Here is a 23464-nt window from a genome sequence, read left to right on the forward strand (position 1 = left end):
AAGGTGTGAAGGAACAAGGGGTGGCTGTGGGCATGCACTTGCTGCCGCTGCCAGTGTTTATCTGCATGGCAGGAGGGCATTTGGGCGTTGCCAGGAAGGCGTTTTTATGTAGATTCCTCCTCTTTCAGCACTGCATTGTGGTGCAAGCAAAAGAAGCAAATCCTGTGTAGCTTCCTCTCCGGCCTTTATTCACCTCCCTCCCGCTTAGTAGCTGTAAATGTGTGTGAGCCTGCAGGGCCCCATGGAATTGCCTAGGAGTAGGCTGAATCAATCGCTGCAAGGGGTGAACAGCAGTATGGGACAGGCTCGGGCAAGGCAAGGGCCGCTCGGGTTATCGCTTCTCGGCCTTTTGGCTCAGATCAGGTTCATTGCCTGGTCTGGGCCGGGGGGTTCGGCCTTTTCGTGGAGTCCTATCCGACGTTTTTGGGAGCGATCACCGTGCCGTTGGGCATTCCTTTTCAAGATGGCAGCTGTGCGTAACACTATCCGTTTTGTGGTGAATGAGCAGAGGAGAGAAGAAGTTGATACTGGACATATCATTGAGAACATCCTTCTGGACCTGGCTGGAGTTAAGTTGGTAGAGGTATTCTGTATCCAAGCTTTCAGCAATATTGCTACATATGATGTATCCTTTTTTGAGGCCGCCTACTGTCTAAATGTTTTTCAGTTGCTCAAGGAGAAACACATGCATGAGGCTTTAAAATCTATTGAAGTGCAACCTCTTTTTTCAGCAGTGGAGAAATGTATTACCATCCACATGTATAACCCATTTCTGGATAGAAGGCTGGTCAGGGCCTTCTTAGCTCACTACTGTACCCATGTTAGAGGAGGTGTGGAGCAGAAGAACCTATGGGGAGTTTTCAATGGTGATATTAAGTACTGGGTCAGGCTGAAACCTGACTCCAGCTGTATTGGAGGAGTGATGAATCCTCCTGCAAATTTTTCAATTGGTGGTAATAAGGGATATCTTTATTACCAAGATATGCCATGTTTTTGCAGATCATGTTTTTCCTACGGGCATACCAAAGATGCATGTAAAGGCAAAGTATGCAGGAATTGCAAAGAAACAGGACATGAGGCTAGTGCATGTATTTCCCCATCCAGGTGTGACATTTGTGGTTTGCCGGGTCATACTTGTAGGAAATGTCCAAAGGTGTTTCCCTTTTTAGGGCAAGAGAGAAGAACATGGGGCAGACAGGTGAGAACAACAAGTTCCCTTGCTGCCACTTCTGATGCAATTTCAGAGCCAGCTGGCAGTGTTTCTGTGCCTGCTTCTCAGGACCCTGGGAAAGCTGGATTAGGAGAGGTTCTAACCTCACATACTAACAGCATGGAGTTGGGTGTGGTCCCTCCTGCAGAGCAAAGTGTTGATGAAACACCTGGGGTTATGCCTATGGAAGGTGAAGACACAGCGCCACCTATTGGGTGTGCTTCCCCTGATGATGGTGCAAGTATGCAAATTTTGTCTTTTTCTAGCCCAGAGTCAAAAATGGAAGACTCAGCTAAAGTGGAGTGGTCAATATCGGAGGAGGACGAGAAGGAGGCCAGGATGCCTAGTGCCACTAGTGCTGAAATTTTTCATAAAGTGGTCTCAAAAAGGGGGAAGTCTGGAAAGGCGGTGAAGAGACTGAAGATAGGCTTATTGGAAGATTCTGCTCATGCAAATCCCTTCTCATTGCTGGACAGTGACTCTAGTTCTAGCCCTAAGTCATCTGAGGTGGCCTCAGAAGTACCCAGCTCTCCTGGGGAAGGTTTCCTCAGTGAAGTCAATGTGGCAAATCTGGAAAGAGCTATGTATTTCCCTGGGACGTGATATGTTCTGGTTATCTCATGGCTTTCCTTTGCACTAACCATACTATGCCCGCATGTCTTTGAGATTAAAGATTGTCTCTCAAAATGTACGGGTGTTCTCCTCTGCTCACAAGCGTGCTGCAGTCCTGGACTTTTTGGCCTCTAAGGGCAGTGACATTGTTTGTGTACAAGAATGTGGTTTGTCAAAAAATCCTAGTAAAGAAGAATGGAAGTTTGGGGAAGCAATTTGGTCCTTTTCTTCCACAAATAGGAACGATGGAATTGGTATTCTCTTTAAAAATAATGAGTTTGTCATCAAACAGACTCAAATCATTCAGGAAGGAAGATGTGTCTGCGTGTTACTATCCTACAAGGGGTGGCAGTTTAGGCTTATCAATATCTATGGCCATGCTGTGAAATCTGATAGGTTGGCACTTTTTGATACTTTAAAATTTTTTCTACACGGTAAAGTTCCTGTAATTATTGTTGGTGACATTAACTGTATCCTGGAGAAGCAGGCCCGAGCTGGATCCACAGAGTCTAATGTGGACGCTACCGGAGTTTTGTGGAATAAAATTTTGCAGGACTTTGCTTTGCAGGACGCTGTCACCAGGAAACCAGGTCCATTTACCTATCATGCCGATGACGGAAGAACGGATTCTCGTCTGGACTTTTTCTTTTTTTCTACCTCTGCAATGAAATGTGTAGATTATGCGCAGGAGAGAGTGTGGTTTTCAGATCACGAGTGTTTGTTGGGGGTTTTTGTTATAAATAATTTCTTTTATGGTAGAGGGGTATGGAAGATGAATGTTAGTTTTCTGAGTGATAAAAGGGAAAAAACTAGGTTTGGGAAAAAATATGGGTTTTGGGTTAGGAAGAAAAGTTCTTTCTCTAATGTGTGTGAATGGTGGGTATGGGTGAAAAAAAAGATTGGTGGGTTTTTTAGACAGATAGGGTATAGAAGAGCGAGAAGGAAAAGATTAGAATATTCACGCTTTAATATGCGGATGACGTTCCTTCAACAATGTAAAAATTTGGGTATGGATGTAAGACACGATTTGGAAAAAACAAAAAAAGATATTAAGGAGTGGTTCCGAGAGAAAGGGAAAGAAATTATATTTAGGTCTAAGGTGGAGGTTAGAGATAATCACGAGAAGTGCACTAGATTTTTCTTTAAAAAAATGTGTGGTGGAAAAAGTGGAATGAATGTATTATTGGATAAGGATGATAAGGAGGTGTTCGGTAAGGATGTGATTGATGTGGTGTCTGATTTTTATAAAAAACTGTATGATGTGAAGAAATGTGATTTGGGCGATGATGAGGAGTTTTTGGATATTGTGTGTAATTTTGTTCCTGAAAGTGAATGTGCGTTTTTGCTTGGTGAGATTATGGATGGTGAAGTAAAGGATGTGGTGGGAAGTATGGCTAAAAATAAGTCTCCAGGGATCGATGGAATACCAGCTGATTTCTATGGGAAATATTGGGATATAATTGGGAAGGATGTTATAGAAGTTATGAGAGTGTTGTTTTCTGGGATTAATATGTGTGATGTGATGAAGAAGGGTATGGTAGTTTTGTTGCATAAAAAAGGAGACAAGAGACGGTTAGAAAACTGGCGACCAATTACTTTGCTTAATACGGATTATAAAATTTTTGCCAAGCTGATTGCGAATCGTATGAGAGATGTGATTGGGTGTGTGATTGATGAGGATCAGGTATGTGCGGTACCGAAAAGGAAATTGCATGAAAACGTGGCGTTGGTGCGGGACATGCTTGAGGATTGTAAGGGTCGGAATAAGAAGGTGATTGTGTGTGCGTTAGATTTTGAGAAAGCGTTTGATCGTGTGGCGCATGTGTTTTTGTTCAAAGTGTTAGAGAGAATGGGTTTTCCGGTTCAGTTTGTGAGTTTGTTGAAGAATTTATACGCGAATGCAAAGAGCTGTGTGCAGGTGAATGGGTTTTTTTCAGAATCGTTTAATATTATGTCTGGTGTGCGACAGGGTTGTCCGTTGTCTCCCATCCTATTTATTTGTGCGATTGAACCATTGTTGCAAATGATTAGAAATGATAAGGTTGTGAAAGGTTTGGTGGTGCCCGGGTGTGATGGAAAACGTGTGAAAGCTTTGGGATATATGGATGATATTTGCGTATTGTGTGATTCAGTGTATGATATGTCCAGAGTGAAGTTGATCGTAAATATGTTTTGTATTGCGTCTGCTTTTAAAATAAATTGGGGTAAGAGCAAATTTAAAATTTTTTTCAGTAATGAGCGGGTGAGTGATTCTGATATGGAACAGGTGAATGGTGTGAAAATTTTGGGTATTGTGTTTGATGATGAGCTGAAAGGGAGAGAAAGTTGGGATGAGTTAGGTGGTAGGATTGTGAGAAAGTTGGAAATGTGGAGAATGAGGGATCTTTCTTTTTCGGGGAAGGTTTTAATTGTCAAAAGTATTATTCTTCCTATGATTTTATATGTTGCTCTGGTTTTTCCTCCTGCTGTAGCTATGTTAAAAAAAGTGAATAGAGTTTTGTTCCTTTTTTTATGGGGGAGCGGGATTGAGAAGGCAAAGAGAGAAATTCTAATGAAAAGCAGACGTAATGGAGGCTTGGATTTCCCAAATTTGGAGATTTTCATCGGAATTAATTGTGTACGTTTTTTTGTAGAGCTTTTATTTAAAGAATCCAAGGCTTCCAGAATGTCGAAATATTTAGCTGGAACGGTGATTCAGCGTCTAAGGTGGGAAAAACGTAATTTATGTAAACCAATTGCTTTTCAGTGCACAGGGTGGTATTTGTATGTTGAAAAATTTATTAAAAAGTTCCAGCTAGAGGATGTAAGAATGGAGAGATTTTTGAGTGAAAAGAATGTTGTGAGAAGTATGTGTATGAATAATGTGATGTGTTCTGTAAATGGTTTGAATTCGATGGAGTCTAGGTCTGTGTGGAAGAAGATTGTTACGTATGATGTGTCAAATAAGCAGAAAGATTTGTTATGGATGTCGGTACATGGAGTGTTGCCTGTAAGGAGTGTTCAGAAAAGAAGAGGTTTGGTTGCATCTGAAAGGTGTCCGAGAGAAGGTTGTGGGGATGATGAGGATGTGAGTCATGTGTTTTGGTCGTGTAAGCATGCAAAGGATGTTTGGAAAAAGTTGAGTGGGTTGTGCGAAGAATTGACTGGTTTGAAGAGTTTGACGTACGAAATTGTCTTGTTTGGTTTGTGTAGTTTGGGTAGTGAAAAGGATAGAGTGTTGTGGATTTTTTTGACTTGTGTGAAAGAGGTTTTGTGGAATACGAGGAATTTGAATGTGTATAAAAGAGAAGTATTTGAGATGGAGGATGTGGTTAGTATGGTATTGGCTAAATTGTATTTTTATTATAAATGGGATCTAGAAAAAGGTATGGATGCGGAAGGGATATGGCGAATGTTAAAATGGCGGTATTTAGTTTGAGGAATTTTGTTTGACTTATCTTGTATTTGATGGGAAAATAAAATAATGAACCAGAGTGATGAGATTTTTTGAAAAATAGAGAGGTGGTTTGAACAACTACAGTTCTCGGTTTTATTCAAAAAAACCTGAATGGTTTAATAAAAAAAAAAAAAAAAAAAAAAAAAAAAAAAAAATCTGTTCTTATCAGTTTAATATCTGATACGTCCCCTATCTGGGGACCATATATTAAATGGATTTTTAGAACAGGGAGATGGAAATAGAGCTTGCTCTGTCCACTCCACGCATTGACCTGGTATTGCAGTATTTCCAGGACCGGTGCACCCTTCCCTTATGTGTTGACTAAAATCAGATTCCAAAAGTGCTATTTGTGTTTGCTATTGTTTTTGTCTTTCTGATGGGATCTCCCCTTTTAATCCCATTATTTCAACACCTGTTGGACAATGCATTTGTACAGTCATGTGTGATAATGAGCTCATTTATTAAATGCAATTAATGAATACATTGCCACCTCTTGTTGTGTGTGTGTGTGTGTGTGTGTGTGTCTTCTGTGTTTCTGTGTTTCCGGCATTTCACATTGGAACAGCTCATTCACCTTCCTTGTCTTCTCTCCGCCCTCCCTCCTAGGTAAGTTAAAGAGCTGCACCTGAGCCAGCCACTGATTGATGCAGCACCACAGTCAAATAGTGGAGTGGAGTGGAGTAGGGGAACAGCAAACAGCCATTAAAGCAGCCAGCCGCCTACCCGCCACAATGGACCTACCTGTGTACACTAGATGGATGTGATGGAATGTACTGTCGTCCCTACATTTCAAGAAGAAGTAAGAATTGCAGTTGCAACAAACCCTTGCTTGCCTACAAAGAGAGCAGCAATTTGGATTTGTTACTTTGTTACCTGGAAGAATAACAAACTGTGCAAGGATGGAGGTTGTAGGAGCAAGGAGAAGTTGTCTGTAAAGTTGGTGGATGCTTATTTTCCATTTTGCAGTCCCTTGTCTCCCTCTTGTGGCCTCCTGGAGGCAAATAAATGTGCAAAAAAAAGACAGCCTGGCGGCCGGCTGTTGCAGTGTTGCCCTCTCAGGCAACACTGAGTGACTGACTGAGCCTCACCGTCTTATATAAAGTTCAGACGGAACTTTGCACGTGTCATAGTGGAGCCCTCAGGATTCCAGAGCCAGCTTTCTGACATCATAATGGGGCCTCAGAGATAGATAAAAGCCTGGGCCCAGGCAGTGTTGGTCAGTGCTGCTCAGCAGGCAGCACTGGACTGGATTAAAGCTGATACAAGGTGTGAAGGAACAAGGGGTGGCTGTGGGCATGCACTTGCTGCCGCTGCCAGTGTTTATCTGCATGGCAGGAGGGCATTTGGGCGTTGCCAGGAAGGCGTTTTTATGTAGATTCCTCCTCTTTCAGCACTGCATTGTGGTGCAAGCAAAAGAAGCAAATCCTGTGTAGCTTCCTCTCCGGCCTTTATTCACCTCCCTCCCGCTTAGTAGCTGTAAATGTGTGTGAGCCTGCAGGGCCCCATGGAATTGCCTAGGAGTAGGCTGAATCAATCGCTGCAAGGGGTGAACAGCAGTATGGGACAGGCTCGGGCAAGGCAAGGGCCGCTCGGGTTATCGCTTCTCGGCCTTTTGGCTAAGATCAAGTGTAGTACTTTAGGGTATTGCCTTGTTTCTTGGTCAGGAGGTGCCCTGGTACCCTTTTCCTTGGCCTGGGGGGATCGTTTCTCTTAGGAGAGACTTCACCCCTCTGCTGCTATTGGGGAGGAGGATTAGTCCAGGGCAACGGGGAGCGATCACTTGCCTGGCATTTAGGTGCTGAAGGTATTATCTTTGGATTTCGTTTGGATTTCGTTGGATCGTTGGCTTCTATTGCGGCAGGATGGAGGAAATTCCTGACTACATGCGGACTCGGAATGCGGTTCGCTTCTCTATGGAGGAATCTGGAGGACAAGGCAAGGACTTGGAATTCCTAACTAAGGTACTGTTGCTTGGTCTTTTCCAGTTGGAGAGACAATGGATTTTGTCTGTAATGGACTATCCAAGAAGAGGATGTTTCGACGTCACCTTTCATACGGAGGACATTTATTTGAAATTTCTGGACACTTTGAAGGAGAAGAAGCAGGATCCAAGACTGGTTGGTGTGACAGTAACACCACACTTTGTTCCAAGTAAAAAGTTGGTGATTGTCAAAATGTTCTCACCTTATGTAAATAAGGATGACATTATGTGGTTTCTCACTAAGTTCTGTGAGGAAGTGGTGGAGAAGGGTAAAGTCCTTAATCCCTTTGGATTTTGGACAGGAAAATGGAAGTTCTTGTGTAAATTTAAGGCAGTTGGAGAGGCTGGAAACGTATTGCTTCCTCCAGCACGCTTTAAAATTGGCAGTGCAAGTGGGAATCTCTATTTTTTTGGAATGGGGATTTTTTGCCATAATTGTAAAGAGTATGGACATGAGAAGGAAAATTGTGGAAAAATATTCTGTACAAAATGTTTTCAGGAAGGTCATAAGTATAATGATTGTGAGAAGGGCAAAGTGTGTAACATGTGTAGAGAAGAAGGGCATGTGTTTAAAAATTGTCCAAAAAAAAGTAAAAGTGATGCAAAGGAGGAGAGTAAGAAGACAGTTAAAAGAAAGGAAGTGATAGTTAACAGAAAGGAAGAGAAAGTTACCCCACAAAAAGAGGATAAGCCACAGAAAAAGGGAGGAGCGGGGAAAAGTGTTGAAGTTAAAAAAAGTGATGAAACAAAAAGGAGGAAAATTGTGGAACAAAATGTAGTTTCAGATGAAGATAGAGCAGAAAGAGACAAACTAGTAAAAGACGTGGAGGGATTAAGAGATAAAATTAATTTTGAGAAGGTTCGGAGGCGGGTACGAACCTGTTTGAGAGGGAGTGTACCGGATTTTCTGGAGAGATATGAAGTGCCAACTTGGTTGGCATGTATTGTAAATTTAGAATGGGACGGTCAAGATCTTCGAGAACATCTTGTGGATATGCTTGGTGTAATCGCTTTAAGAAACGGTTTGTTTTATTAATTTTACTTTAAAAAAAAAAAAAAAGAGAGAGAAATTAAAATTATATTTGGTTTTTTCATAATGATGATCAAGTCTTTAAATTTGAAGTTTAAAATTTAACTCGAGACGGATCTGAGTGGAAACCTTATCTGTTCTTATCAGTTTAATATCTGATACGTCCCCTATCTGGGGACCATATATTAAATGGATTTTTAGAACAGGGAGATGGAAATAGAGCTTGCTCTGTCCACTCCACGCATTGACCTGGTATTGCAGTATTTCCAGGACCGGTGCACCCTTCCCTTATGTGTTGACTAAAATCAGATTCCAAAAGTGCTATTTGTGTTTGCTATTGTTTTTGTCTTTCTGATGGGATCTCCCCTTTTAATCCCATTATTTCAACACCTGTTGGACAATGCATTTGTACAGTCATGTGTGATAATGAGCTCATTTATTAAATGCAATTAATGAATACATTGCCACCTCTTGTTGTGTGTGTGTGTGTGTGTGTGTGTGTGTGTCTTCTGTGTTTCTGTGTTTCCGGCATTTCACATTGGAACAGCTCATTCACCTTCCTTGTCTTCTCTCCGCCCTCCCTCCTAGGTAAGTTAAAGAGCTGCACCTGAGCCAGCCACTGATTGATGCAGCACCACAGTCAAATAGTGGAGTGGAGTGGAGTAGGGGAACAGCAAACAGCCATTAAAGCAGCCAGCCGCCTACCCGCCACAATGGACCTACCTGTGTACACTAGATGGATGTGATGGAATGTACTGTCGTCCCTACATTTCAAGAAGAAGTAAGAATTGCAGTTGCAACAAACCCTTGCTTGCCTACAAAGAGAGCAGCAATTTGGATTTGTTACTTTGTTACCTGGAAGAATAACAAACTGTGCAAGGATGGAGGTTGTAGGAGCAAGGAGAAGTTGTCTGTAAAGTTGGTGGATGCTTATTTTCCATTTTGCAGTCCCTTGTCTCCCTCTTGTGGCCTCCTGGAGGCAAATAAATGTGCAAAAAAAAGACAGCCTGGCGGCCGGCTGTTGCAGTGTTGCCCTCTCAGGCAACACTGAGTGACTGACTGAGCCTCACCGTCTTATATAAAGTTCAGACGGAACTTTGCACGTGTCATAGTGGAGCCCTCAGGATTCCAGAGCCAGCTTTCTGACATCATAATGGGGCCTCAGAGATAGATAAAAGCCTGGGCCCAGGCAGTGTTGGTCAGTGCTGCTCAGCAGGCAGCACTGGACTGGATTAAAGCTGATACAAGGTGTGAAGGAACAAGGGGTGGCTGTGGGCATGCACTTGCTGCCGCTGCCAGTGTTTATCTGCATGGCAGGAGGGCATTTGGGCGTTGCCAGGAAGGCGTTTTTATGTAGATTCCTCCTCTTTCAGCACTGCATTGTGGTGCAAGCAAAAGAAGCAAATCCTGTGTAGCTTCCTCTCCGGCCTTTATTCACCTCCCTCCCGCTTAGTAGCTGTAAATGTGTGTGAGCCTGCAGGGCCCCATGGAATTGCCTAGGAGTAGGCTGAATCAATCGCTGCAAGGGGTGAACAGCAGTATGGGACAGGCTCGGGCAAGGCAAGGGCCGCTCGGGTTATCGCTTCTCGGCCTTTTGGCTAAGATCAAGTGTAGTACCTGCTCAAGCTGAGGTTAGTAATCATCCCTGCCGGTGGTACGTGGGCCATCGTAGGGGGATGACAGAACGCCGAGGTGAGGGCAGGGAACCACAACGGTCATCGCTCTGGTGTACGCATTTGGTTTAAAGGTACCATTTGTAGGTGACCAGGCGACCGCCGGATCGAGGTCAGGAGGTCGGGTAGTTTGAAAGCCCGAGTTGCTATGTGCCCCAGGGCTGGTGACCCTGGGGTGCCCTAACTCACTGGGGGTGGGATCCCACTGAGTGAAGGCACACTTGCACGCACTCTTCTTTCACACTTTTAAGCACACACCTTTATTCTCCCGGCCTTCTGGCTGGGAGATGAGGAATTTTTATATACCTGGCGGATGTCCAGGCTGTATCACAGCGCACATCCACTTATTTAATTTTGTTTTTCACTGTGTGTTTGTCACGTTTGTCACAAGGATTTTGGGATGCGGTGCCCTTTTGGGACCCTCCTGAGGTCTAGGGGGAAAATGTGTGGCCTTCTGGTTCCTTTTTCCCCTGCAACCCGGCCTCCCTTCTTCGGAGGGGAGGTGCAACTAGGATGCAGGCTCCTAGGTGGACACTGGGGTGGCAGCCCAGGTAGAAGCCTAGGAGTGTGTTTGGGTCTCCCTAAGCTTCGGCGAGGGGGGACCATCGATCCTTGATCCTCTAGGCCTATGGTTTGGAGGGTCAGGGAATGGTTATGCGGGGCCTCTCTCTTTTAAGAGAAGGGCTGCGATAGACCGCATCCTTGTGCACTTTTTGTGTGGCACCTCTGCACTTTTTATGCACTTGGGTGATAGAAAGCACGGCTCGGGCTTTCAATAAAAAAAAAAAAAAAAAAAGAAAAATCTGTTCTTATCAGTCCTTGTAAGGATAGATAGCTCGGAGAACCACTGGGGGCTATAAACACTAGCTTAGCGATCCAAGAGCGTTCCAGACGAAGCCGGCGACGAACTGCGGAGAAGAACCAGCGAAGACGACGATCCAGAAGGGAGAAGCCGCCATCGGGGAAGAAGCTCCGGGAGATCGCTGCCGGGAAGAAGGAGAACTGCGACAGAGACCTTCGGAGAAGAGCCGCTGCTGAAGGGGATCTTTGAAGAAGCTCGGCCGCAGAAGAAGCTCGACGAGGAACCGCTGCGGAAGAAATTTCGTGGAAGAACCTCGGCCAGCAAGGAGAAGATTTGCATAGCTCCGCCCCCTTCGGGAAAGAGCTATCGAAGATCCTCCCCAAGCGACAGGAACAGCTGGAAGAAGCCATGGCCTCAACCAGCAACCCTGCCACCCAGAAGGAGAAGGCTGATGGACCAGGTGAGCCGGCCCAGGCCAGGACATCTCCTCCTGAAGCCTCCTCAAGCGGACAGGCCACCAGGAAGCCGAACCAGGCTGCTCCAACCCTGGAGCCCTGGATGAAGCAGACGGTGGCCCTGAAGCTGAAGGAGGTGGACGGGAGAGTGCCGGACATGACGGAAGAAGTGTTCTGCCAGAAGATGCTCCTGGACCAGGGCTTCGCTAAGCCGGAGACCATCAGCATCCAGGCCTTCATGACCGGGATGTTCTTCGTGACCTTCGCTTCGATCAACATCTGCAGAAGGTACTGGGAGATGGTGAAAGCGGCGAGGCCTGAATCCCCTTTCTCTCGCTTTGTGGGCAACTGCCCTGTCCAAAGAGAGGAAAGGCGGGTGACGGTCTCAATGCGGAACCCACACACCCCCGGCAAAGACATCACCACGCTCCTGAAGCGGTTCTGCACAGTGGTGAGGGAACCCACCCACATCCTGAACGGACTCGGCTTCTGGACTGGCAAGTGGTCGGTAATCGTCCGACTCAACAAGGATTCAAGCGCGGAAGACGGCCTCCAGCACCTGCCCCAGTCATTCTCGCTGGGCAACTCCTACGGCCTCATCTACTACCCGGACATGCCGCAGATCTGCAGGAGATGCAGCAAGAAGGGTCATTCGATGAAGGACTGCAAGGAGGACGCCTGCAAGAACTGCCGGGTAACAGGACACGAGACCAAAGACTGCCCGAAACGGACAATGTGCAACCTCTGCGGACAAGCAGCCCACTCTTACAAGGACTGCCCGAAGAGGGATCGATCCTGGGCAACTGTAGCAGCGAAAGCTCCAGCCAGAGGGAACCCCGCCCCAGCCAGAGCTCCAGCGGCACAGAAGACCGGGAAAAAGAAGGATGGTAAGAAGACGACAGTCCCTCCCCCCCCTCTCCCGGCCCTCCCTCGCCCTACCCTTCCCACCCTCCCTCGCCCTGCCCTCCCCACCCCCCCGTCCCCAACCCCTGTCACCCCCACTGAGGCTCTCACCTTCTCCTACCCACCCATCTCAGTGGTCCTGTCACCCGCACCTCTCCCAACCCAGCCTCCCTTCTCCCCAGCTCCAGCAGCACTAACATCTTCCTCTCCAGCTGCTGGAGTCCTCTCCCTGGAGGATTTTCCCCCTCTTGTCTCCTCAGGTGCCATCCAGAGGAAGAGAAAGGTGAGGGACAGCCCAGCGGCTGAGTCCTCAAAGCGACAAGTCGTGGAAATCTGCGAAGATTCCCTTGCGCAGCAGGAGGAAATGGAGCAGATGGTGGAGGAACTCGTGTCTGAACCTGAGGTCATCGACTTCACAACAGACATCCAGGTGGCTACAATCCTGGAACAATTTTTGTCAGAGGGCCTGCTGGATCTTTCGGACCCGCCAGGCGAGGAGGATCCGCCCGACCGGACTGGTAACTAAGGTGTATCGTTTGCACTAACCTTCTTTATTCTCCCCCATGGCTGCTAAACTTAACATCTTTGGCCTCAATGTGAGGAGTGTTAGAGATAGGACTAGATGTCAGATGGTGCTAACTTTTCTTTCCAAGCAGTCGAGTGATATATTTATGCTGCAGGAATGTACTCTCCCCTCTTCCAGGTCATATCATCACCTGGCCAGGCAGTGGACCCATGGCCCGTCCTACTGGTCTGGTGGGGGCGACTGTAAGTCTGCAGGGGTTGCCATCCTGATTAGGGGAAGCGTATTTACTGTTGACTCTGTCCAGGAGCTCGTCTGCGGCCGCTTGTTGGTCGTAGACGGTTCCTGGGCGGGAGAGCCGATTAGGCTCATCAACGTGTACGCTCCCCCTATGAAGGCTGAGCGCCTGGAACTATTCCAGACCCTGCGGACCCAGCTCGCCACCACTAGGGCAGTGGTGATGGCCGGGGACTTCAACTGCCCCATCGAAGAGGATGGACGAAGTTCCGGCACTTCAATCAAGCTGGATGTCAGTTCCAAACTGCTTATCGAGATGGTAACCGAAGCATCCTTGCAGGACGTTGTGGGCTCCATGGGGATCGGCTCTGTGAACTATTCATGGAGCCGACCCGATGGCTCACTTCGTTCTCGGATTGACTTTGTGTTCACCTCCCGGGCAGTCAAGCAGCATGGGCACTCCATGATCCCCTGCTTCTTCTCTGACCACAGGGCCATTCTCTTCCAGGGTGCCATCGGCCACGGTTTTCCTCCCGGCCCTGGCTCCTGGAAGCTGAATTGTGCCCTGCTGGAAAGAGAGGAGGTACTGGCGGAACTTAGAGACGCCTATATTGTTTGGAGGAATGATAAAGTTTTCTTTGACAAAACCTGTGACTGGTGGGAATATGTTAAAGTTGAATTTCGTTGTTTCTTTCAGGCAAAAAGTCGTCAACAGGCGTGTGAGAGGAAGAGAGACTTCAGAGAGATGCAGCGTCAGCTGCGATCCCTGCAAGACCTCCTTCAATGCGGCTGGGACGTCAGGAAGGAGCTGGAGGAAGCCAAAAAGGGCCTGAAAAGGCACTTTGAGGAGGAATCCAAGCGAATTATCTTTCGTTCCAAGGTGGAGAACCTGGAGAAGGGTGAGAAATGTAACTCGTTCTTTTTCAGGAAACTCCATGCCGGCCACACGCCCCTGAAGGAACTCCGAGATGAGACCGGAAACATGCATTCTGGGAAGAAGGAGGTGATGGGAGTCGTCACAGACTACTACCGAAGCCTCTACTCCCGGAAAACCACTGACCCCGAAGCCGCCGATAAATTCCTGTCAGGTATCACTAATCATCTTGATCCTGCAGGTACGGAGGCTATGGACGTACCCCTGACGGTGGAGGAACTGCTCTCTGCCGCTAAATCCTTCAGACCCGGCAGGACCCCGGGCAGTGATGGTCTCCCAGCAGAGCTCTATGTAGCGCTGGGGGACTTGATCTGTCCGGACCTGCTGGAGCTCTATGAGGAGATGGTGGTGGAGGGTAGAATGCCACCGTCCTTGAGAGAAGGCATGATCACGATCTTGTATAAGCGGAAGGGGGAGAGATGTGACCTGAAAAACTGGCGTCCCATCTCTCTCCTGAACGTGGACTACAAGATCCTCGCCAAAGTATTGACCAACAGACTGAAGGTTGTCATCGGACAGATCATCGGATCGGACCAAACCTGCGGCATTCCTGGCCGTAGGGTGGCCGACAGTCTTGCCCTGGTGAGGGACACGGTGCATTACATGCAAAGCCGCCGTACACACGCGGCCCTGGTCAGTCTGGATCAGGAGAAGGCTTTTGACCGGGTCTCTCACGAATTCATGGGTAAGGCTCTGCGTAGGCTGCGGCTTGGCAGGTTGTTCTGTTTGTATGTTAACCTGATGTATTGCGACATTTACAGCTCGGTGCTGGTGAACGGCTGGAAGACTGACCCCTTTCCTGTATCGTCGGGGGTTAGACAAGGCTGTCCTCTTTCACCTCTCCTTTTTGTTTGTGTTATAGAGCTCTTCGCAGAGGCTATCCGGCAGAATGGAGAGATCAGAGGGATCACCGCACCAGGTCCAGGACACTTCGAGGTCAAATGCTCGCTGTACATGGACGACGTGACCGTCTTCTGCGCTGACCAGAGTTCGGTGACTGCACTCGTCCAGACCTGCGAGGAGTTCGGACGCGCTTCAGGGGCAAAAGTCAACTGCGGGAAGTCGGAAGCCATGCTCTTCGGAAAGTGGTACCTGCCTTCTCCTGCCTCCTTCCCGTTTACTATCAAGCCGGACTTCATCAAAATTCTGGGAGTCTGGTTCGGTAAGGAAGGTGCAGCCCTAAAGTCGTGGGAAGAACGCTTGGCCAAAGTCAACCAAAGGATCGGACTGTGGAGCCTCAGACAACTCACTATTGAGGGCAAAGCAATGGTCCTGCGTAACGAAGTCTTGCCTGTGCTACAATACACTGCACAGGCATGGCCCCCTCTTGCCACCGTCTCGAGGGCCATTACCAGGACTGTGTTTCGCTTCATCTGGGGCTCGAAAATGGACAGAGTAAAGCGGACTGTTATGTACAAGGAGCCCCGCAAAGGTGGGAAGGGTATACCCGACATTCCCACTCTGCTGCGGATCGCTTTTGTATGTGACTGTGTTCGTAGGACTCTGAGGACAGCAAACGGCTCTGCGGGCAAGGCCATGTCCCGCTACTTCCTCCTTCCCCTCTGGCGAGGTTTTGGCTGGGACAAGTGGGACAGCTCCTTCCCTTACAACTGGCACGCTCCCTGGTTCTACGGAGATGTCGTCCGGTTTGTGAGGGAGCATCAACTGGAGGGTCTTAAGCCCGACTTGTGGAAACCTAAGACGATCCACAAGCACATCAGAGCAAAGGACCCACTGGAGTCTGTTCCAGGGCTTCATGCCGACACGTTGGAGACTGTTTGGACTAACGTGTCATCTGGCAGGTTGACCAACGGGCACAAGGACATTTCATGGATGGCCATCCAGGGAGGACTGCCTCTTAGGTCATTCATGCATGCCCGCAACCTGTGCAAGACCCGGTACTGCCCCAGGTGCCCCTTCACGGAGGAAACATCTTTGCACATTTTCTGGCAGTGCCCCTTTGCACAGGGTCTGTTGAAAGCCTTGGAACATGAACTCAAGGACTCAGTACCCAGGAACAGACTGTCGTACCGCTCGGTACTTTATGGACTATTTCCTGGGAATACCACGGATGGAGCAATCCAGGAAGCCTGGCGCCTTATGAACTGCTTTAAGGACGCTATATGGTTTGCCAGGAACCGTCTGATTTTGCGGAGAGAGAGTGTGTCCGTCCAGGACTGCCGCAGGCTGATCCACAGCCTGCTCAGAGACTATTCCACCTGGGACAGCCCGGACGTCGATGAGGAAGAGGACTGATACTCCCCTTCCCCCCACTCTCCCTTCTTGTGTGTTGTCTTTCAATAAAGCTTCGGGCCTGTGATTTCCCCCTTCCCTATCCCCTCCTACCCACTCCCCTATCCCATCACTTGTCTGTAATGCTTTGTTGTTTGGCGTTAGTGAATGCAAGAATGTTAGTGTAGCATGTGGTGTAATGTATAGCATAGGCTAGCCTGTACTGTGTATTATACTGTCATGTTATGTTTGACGACTGTTATTATTTATTATTTACTGCTTCATGGCTTGCGCTGCGTCGCAGTAATGTTTGTATGATGACGATTGATTGTCAATAAAGCAATTTTCAATCAAAAAATCTGTTCTTATCAGTTTAATATCTGATACGTCCCCTATCTGGGGACCATATATTAAATGGATTTTTAGAACAGGGAGATGGAAATAGAGCTTGCTCTGTCCACTCCACGCATTGACCTGGTATTGCAGTATTTCCAGGACCGGTGCACCCTTCCCTTATGTGTTGACTAAAATCAGATTCCAAAAGTGCTATTTGTGTTTGCTATTGTTTTTGTCTTTCTGATGGGATCTCCCCTTTTAATCCCATTATTTCAACACCTGTTGGACAATGCATTTGTACAGTCATGTGTGATAATGAGCTCATTTATTAAATGCAATTAATGAATACATTGCCACCTCTTGTTGTGTGTGTGTGTGTGTGTGTGTGTGTCTTCTGTGTTTCTGTGTTTCCGGCATTTCACATTGGAACAGCTCATTCACCTTCCTTGTCTTCTCTCCGCCCTCCCTCCTAGGTAAGTTAAAGAGCTGCACCTGAGCCAGCCACTGATTGATGCAGCACCACAGTCAAATAGTGGAGTGGAGTGGAGTAGGGGAACAGCAAACAGCCATTAAAGCAGCCAGCCGCCTACCCGCCACAATGGACCTACCTGTGTACACTAGATGGATGTGATGGAATGTACTGTCGTCCCTACATTTCAAGAAGAAGTAAGAATTGCAGTTGCAACAAACCCTTGCTTGCCTACAAAGAGAGCAGCAATTTGGATTTGTTACTTTGTTACCTGGAAGAATAACAAACTGTGCAAGGATGGAGGTTGTAGGAGCAAGGAGAAGTTGTCTGTAAAGTTGGTGGATGCTTATTTTCCATTTTGCAGTCCCTTGTCTCCCTCTTGTGGCCTCCTGGAGGCAAATAAATGTGCAAAAAAAAGACAGCCTGGCGGCCGGCTGTTGCAGTGTTGCCCTCTCAGGCAACACTGAGTGACTGACTGAGCCTCACCGTCTTATATAAAGTTCAGACGGAACTTTGCACGTGTCATAGTGGAGCCCTCAGGATTCCAGAGCCAGCTTTCTGACATCATAATGGGGCCTCAGAGATAGATAAAAGCCTGGGCCCAGGCAGTGTTGGTCAGTGCTGCTCAGCAGGCAGCACTGGACTGGATTAAAGCTGATACAAGGTGTGAAGGAACAAGGGGTGGCTGTGGGCATGCACTTGCTGCCGCTGCCAGTGTTTATCTGCATGGCAGGAGGGCATTTGGGCGTTGCCAGGAAGGCGTTTTTATGTAGATTCCTCCTCTTTCAGCACTGCATTGTGGTGCAAGCAAAAGAAGCAAATCCTGTGTAGCTTCCTCTCCGGCCTTTATTCACCTCCCTCCCGCTTAGTAGCTGTAAATGTGTGTGAGCCTGCAGGGCCCCATGGAATTGCCTAGGAGTAGGCTGAATCAATCGCTGCAAGGGGTGAACAGCAGTATGGGACAGGCTCGGGCAAGGCAAGGGCCGCTCGGGTTATCGCTTCTCGGCCTTTTGGCTAAGATCAAGTGTAGTATCTGTTCTTATCAGTTTAATATCTGATACGTCCCCTATCTGGGGACCATATATTAAATGGATTTTTAGAACAGGGAGATGGAAATAGAGCTTGCTCTGTCCACTCCACGCATTGACCTGGTATTGCAGTATTTCCAGGACCGGTGCACCCTTCCCTTATGTGTTGACTAAAATCAGATTCCAAAAGTGCTATTTGTGTTTGCTATTGTTTTTGTCTTTCTGATGGGATCTCCCCTTTTAATCCCATTATTTCAACACCTGTTGGACAATGCATTTGTACAGTCATGTGTGATAATGAGCTCATTTATTAAATGCAATTAATGAATACATTGCCACCTCTTGTTGTGTGTGTGTGTGTGTGTGTGTGTGTCTTCTGTGTTTCTGTGTTTCCGGCATTTCACATTGGAACAGCTCATTCACCTTCCTTGTCTTCTCTCCGCCCTCCCTCCTAGGTAAGTTAAAGAGCTGCACCTGAGCCAGCCACTGATTGATGCAGCACCACAGTCAAATAGTGGAGTGGAGTGGAGTAGGGGAACAGCAAACAGCCATTAAAGCAGCCAGCCGCCTACCCGCCACAATGGACCTACCTGTGTACACTAGATGGATGTGATGGAATGTACTGTCGTCCCTACATTTCAAGAAGAAGTAAGAATTGCAGTTGCAACAAACCCTTGCTTGCCTACAAAGAGAGCAGCAATTTGGATTTGTTACTTTGTTACCTGGAAGAATAACAAACTGTGCAAGGATGGAGGTTGTAGGAGCAAGGAGAAGTTGTCTGTAAAGTTGGTGGATGCTTATTTTCCATTTTGCAGTCCCTTGTCTCCCTCTTGTGGCCTCCTGGAGGCAAATAAATGTGCAAAAAAAAGACAGCCTGGCGGCCGGCTGTTGCAGTGTTGCCCTCTCAGGCAACACTGAGTGACTGACTGAGCCTCACCGTCTTATATAAAGTTCAGACGGAACTTTGCACGTGTCATAGTGGAGCCCTCAGGATTCCAGAGCCAGCTTTCTGACATCATAATGGGGCCTCAGAGATAGATAAAAGCCTGGGCCCAGGCAGTGTTGGTCAGTGCTGCTCAGCAGGCAGCACTGGACTGGATTAAAGCTGATACAAGGTGTGAAGGAACAAGGGGTGGCTGTGGGCATGCACTTGCTGCCGCTGCCAGTGTTTATCTGCATGGCAGGAGGGCATTTGGGCGTTGCCAGGAAGGCGTTTTTATGTAGATTCCTCCTCTTTCAGCACTGCATTGTGGTGCAAGCAAAAGAAGCAAATCCTGTGTAGCTTCCTCTCCGGCCTTTATTCACCTCCCTCCCGCTTAGTAGCTGTAAATGTGTGTGAGCCTGCAGGGCCCCATGGAATTGCCTAGGAGTAGGCTGAATCAATCGCTGCAAGGGGTGAACAGCAGTATGGGACAGGCTCGGGCAAGGCAAGGGCCGCTCGGGTTATCGCTTCTCGGCCTTTTGGCTAAGATCAAGTGTAGTATCTGTTCTTATCAGTTTAATATCTGATACGTCCCCTATCTGGGGACCATATATTAAATGGATTTTTAGAACAGGGAGATGGAAATAGAGCTTGCTCTGTCCACTCCACGCATTGACCTGGTATTGCAGTATTTCCAGGACCGGTGCACCCTTCCCTTATGTGTTGACTAAAATCAGATTCCAAAAGTGCTATTTGTGTTTGCTATTGTTTTTGTCTTTCTGATGGGATCTCCCCTTTTAATCCCATTATTTCAACACCTGTTGGACAATGCATTTGTACAGTCATGTGTGATAATGAGCTCATTTATTAAATGCAATTAATGAATACATTGCCACCTCTTGTTGTGTGTGTGTGTGTGTGTGTGTGTGTCTTCTGTGTTTCTGTGTTTCCGGCATTTCACATTGGAACAGCTCATTCACCTTCCTTGTCTTCTCTCCGCCCTCCCTCCTAGGTAAGTTAAAGAGCTGCACCTGAGCCAGCCACTGATTGATGCAGCACCACAGTCAAATAGTGGAGTGGAGTGGAGTAGGGGAACAGCAAACAGCCATTAAAGCAGCCAGCCGCCTACCCGCCACAATGGACCTACCTGTGTACACTAGATGGATGTGATGGAATGTACTGTCGTCCCTACATTTCAAGAAGAAGTAAGAATTGCAGTTGCAACAAACCCTTGCTTGCCTACAAAGAGAGCAGCAATTTGGATTTGTTACTTTGTTACCTGGAAGAATAACAAACTGTGCAAGGATGGAGGTTGTAGGAGCAAGGAGAAGTTGTCTGTAAAGTTGGTGGATGCTTATTTTCCATTTTGCAGTCCCTTGTCTCCCTCTTGTGGCCTCCTGGAGGCAAATAAATGTGCAAAAAAAAGACAGCCTGGCGGCCGGCTGTTGCAGTGTTGCCCTCTCAGGCAACACTGAGTGACTGACTGAGCCTCACCGTCTTATATAAAGTTCAGACGGAACTTTGCACGTGTCATAGTGGAGCCCTCAGGATTCCAGAGCCAGCTTTCTGACATCATAATGGGGCCTCAGAGATAGATAAAAGCCTGGGCCCAGGCAGTGTTGGTCAGTGCTGCTCAGCAGGCAGCACTGGACTGGATTAAAGCTGATACAAGGTGTGAAGGAACAAGGGGTGGCTGTGGGCATGCACTTGCTGCCGCTGCCAGTGTTTATCTGCATGGCAGGAGGGCATTTGGGCGTTGCCAGGAAGGCGTTTTTATGTAGATTCCTCCTCTTTCAGCACTGCATTGTGGTGCAAGCAAAAGAAGCAAATCCTGTGTAGCTTCCTCTCCGGCCTTTATTCACCTCCCTCCCGCTTAGTAGCTGTAAATGTGTGTGAGCCTGCAGGGCCCCATGGAATTGCCTAGGAGTAGGCTGAATCAATCGCTGCAAGGGGTGAACAGCAGTATGGGACAGGCTCGGGCAAGGCAAGGGCCGCTCGGGTTATCGCTTCTCGGCCTTTTGGCTAAGATCAAGTGTAGTACCTGCTCAAGCTGAGGTTAGTAATCATCCCTGCCGGTGGTACGTGGGCCATCGTAGGGGGATGACAGAACGCCGAGGTGAGGGCAGGGAACCACAACGGTCATCGCTCTGGTGTACGCATTTGGTTTAAAGGTACCATTTGTAGGTGACCAGGCGACCGCCGGATCGAGGTCAGGAGGTCGGGTAGTTTGAAAGCCCGAGTTGCTATGTGCCCCAGGGCTGGTGACCCTGGGGTGCCCTAACTCACTGGGGGTGGGATCCCACTGAGTGAAGGCACACTTGCACGCACTCTTCTTTCACACTTTTAAGCACACACCTTTATTCTCCCGGCCTTCTGGCTGGGAGATGAGGAATTTTTATATACCTGGCGGATGTCCAGGCTGTATCACAGCGCACATCCACTTATTTAATTTTGTTTTTCACTGTGTGTTTGTCACGTTTGTCACAAGGATTTTGGGATGCGGTGCCCTTTTGGGACCCTCCTGAGGTCTAGGGGGAAAATGTGTGGCCTTCTGGTTCCTTTTTCCCCTGCAACCCGGCCTCCCTTCTTCGGAGGGGAGGTGCAACTAGGATGCAGGCTCCTAGGTGGACACTGGGGTGGCAGCCCAGGTAGAAGCCTAGGAGTGTGTTTGGGTCTCCCTAAGCTTCGGCGAGGGGGGACCATCGATCCTTGATCCTCTAGGCCTATGGTTTGGAGGGTCAGGGAATGGTTATGCGGGGCCTCTCTCTTTTAAGAGAAGGGCTGCGATAGACCGCATCCTTGTGCACTTTTTGTGTGGCACCTCTGCACTTTTTATGCACTTGGGTGATAGAAAGCACGACTCGGGCTTTAAAAAAAAAAAAAAAAAAAAAAAAAAATCTGTTCTTATCAGTTTAATATCTGATACGTCCCCTATCTGGGGACCATATATTAAATGGATTTTTAGAACAGGGAGATGGAAATAGAGCTTGCTCTGTCCACTCCACGCATTGACCTGGTATTGCAGTATTTCCAGGACCGGTGCACCCTTCCCTTATGTGTTGACTAAAATCAGATTCCAAAAGTGCTATTTGTGTTTGCTATTGTTTTTGTCTTTCTGATGGGATCTCCCCTTTTAATCCCATTATTTCAACACCTGTTGGACAATGCATTTGTACAGTCATGTGTGATAATGAGCTCATTTATTAAATGCAATTAATGAATACATTGCCACCTCTTGTTGTGTGTGTGTGTGTGTGTGTGTGTGTCTTCTGTGTTTCTGTGTTTCCGGCATTTCACATTGGAACAGCTCATTCACCTTCCTTGTCTTCTCTCCGCCCTCCCTCCTAGGTAAGTTAAAGAGCTGCACCTGAGCCAGCCACTGATTGATGCAGCACCACAGTCAAATAGTGGAGTGGAGTGGAGTAGGGGAACAGCAAACAGCCATTAAAGCAGCCAGCCGCCTACCCGCCACAATGGACCTACCTGTGTACACTAGATGGATGTGATGGAATGTACTGTCGTCCCTACATTTCAAGAAGAAGTAAGAATTGCAGTTGCAACAAACCCTTGCTTGCCTACAAAGAGAGCAGCAATTTGGATTTGTTACTTTGTTACCTGGAAGAATAACAAACTGTGCAAGGATGGAGGTTGTAGGAGCAAGGAGAAGTTGTCTGTAAAGTTGGTGGATGCTTATTTTCCATTTTGCAGTCCCTTGTCTCCCTCTTGTGGCCTCCTGGAGGCAAATAAATGTGCAAAAAAAAGACAGCCTGGCGGCCGGCTGTTGCAGTGTTGCCCTCTCAGGCAACACTGAGTGACTGACTGAGCCTCACCGTCTTATATAAAGTTCAGACGGAACTTTGCACGTGTCATAGTGGAGCCCTCAGGATTCCAGAGCCAGCTTTCTGACATCATAATGGGGCCTCAGAGATAGATAAAAGCCTGGGCCCAGGCAGTGTTGGTCAGTGCTGCTCAGCAGGCAGCACTGGACTGGATTAAAGCTGATACAAGGTGTGAAGGAACAAGGGGTGGCTGTGGGCATGCACTTGCTGCCGCTGCCAGTGTTTATCTGCATGGCAGGAGGGCATTTGGGCGTTGCCAGGAAGGCGTTTTTATGTAGATTCCTCCTCTTTCAGCACTGCATTGTGGTGCAAGCAAAAGAAGCAAATCCTGTGTAGCTTCCTCTCCGGCCTTTATTCACCTCCCTCCCGCTTAGTAGCTGTAAATGTGTGTGAGCCTGCAGGGCCCCATGGAATTGCCTAGGAGTAGGCTGAATCAATCGCTGCAAGGGGTGAACAGCAGTATGGGACAGGCTCGGGCAAGGCAAGGGCCGCTCGGGTTATCGCTTCTCGGCCTTTTGGCTAAGATCAAGTGTAGTATCTGTTCTTATCAGTTTAATATCTGATACGTCCCCTATCTGGGGACCATATATTAAATGGATTTTTAGAACAGGGAGATGGAAATAGAGCTTGCTCTGTCCACTCCACGCATTGACCTGGTATTGCAGTATTTCCAGGACCGGTGCACCCTTCCCTTATGTGTTGACTAAAATCAGATTCCAAAAGTGCTATTTGTGTTTGCTATTGTTTTTGTCTTTCTGATGGGATCTCCCCTTTTAATCCCATTATTTCAACACCTGTTGGACAATGCATTTGTACAGTCATGTGTGATAATGAGCTCATTT

At 47.6% G+C, this 23464-nt stretch overlaps 6 non-coding genes and 4 pseudogenes across 6 annotated transcripts; all 10 read left to right on the forward strand.

Moving 5' to 3' along the window:
- Positions 1-5369: 5369 nt before the first annotated feature.
- On the forward strand, positions 5370-5566 carry LOC142689212 (U2 spliceosomal RNA). The gene has a single exon (XR_012858187.1). It is a non-coding gene; the product is annotated as a U2 spliceosomal RNA (small nuclear RNA).
- A 1288-nt stretch (positions 5567-6854) lies between these two features.
- LOC142689251 (U2 spliceosomal RNA) lies at positions 6855-6965 on the forward strand (annotated as a pseudogene).
- A 1405-nt stretch (positions 6966-8370) lies between these two features.
- Positions 8371-8555, forward strand: LOC142689204 (U2 spliceosomal RNA). The gene has a single exon (XR_012858180.1). It is a non-coding gene; the product is annotated as a U2 spliceosomal RNA (small nuclear RNA).
- Positions 8556-9847: 1292 nt separating this feature from the next.
- Positions 9848-9917, forward strand: LOC142689262 (U2 spliceosomal RNA; annotated as a pseudogene).
- A 6434-nt stretch (positions 9918-16351) lies between these two features.
- On the forward strand, positions 16352-16539 carry LOC142689109 (U2 spliceosomal RNA). The gene has a single exon (XR_012858117.1). It is a non-coding gene; the product is annotated as a U2 spliceosomal RNA (small nuclear RNA).
- A 1288-nt stretch (positions 16540-17827) lies between these two features.
- LOC142689300 (U2 spliceosomal RNA) lies at positions 17828-18018 on the forward strand. Its single transcript, XR_012858204.1, has one exon. It is a non-coding gene; the product is annotated as a U2 spliceosomal RNA (small nuclear RNA).
- A 1288-nt stretch (positions 18019-19306) lies between these two features.
- Positions 19307-19497, forward strand: LOC142689301 (U2 spliceosomal RNA). The gene has a single exon (XR_012858205.1). It is a non-coding gene; the product is annotated as a U2 spliceosomal RNA (small nuclear RNA).
- A 1288-nt stretch (positions 19498-20785) lies between these two features.
- On the forward strand, positions 20786-20855 carry LOC142689263 (U2 spliceosomal RNA; annotated as a pseudogene).
- A 755-nt stretch (positions 20856-21610) lies between these two features.
- On the forward strand, positions 21611-21833 carry LOC142689218 (U2 spliceosomal RNA; annotated as a pseudogene).
- Positions 21834-23121: 1288 nt separating this feature from the next.
- Positions 23122-23312, forward strand: LOC142689302 (U2 spliceosomal RNA). The gene has a single exon (XR_012858206.1). It is a non-coding gene; the product is annotated as a U2 spliceosomal RNA (small nuclear RNA).
- Positions 23313-23464: the final 152 nt, after the last annotated feature.

Source organism: Rhinoderma darwinii (genome assembly GCF_050947455.1).
Source record: "Rhinoderma darwinii isolate aRhiDar2 chromosome 5 unlocalized genomic scaffold, aRhiDar2.hap1 SUPER_5_unloc_28, whole genome shotgun sequence".
Lineage (NCBI taxonomy): Eukaryota > Metazoa > Chordata > Amphibia > Anura > Rhinodermatidae > Rhinoderma > Rhinoderma darwinii.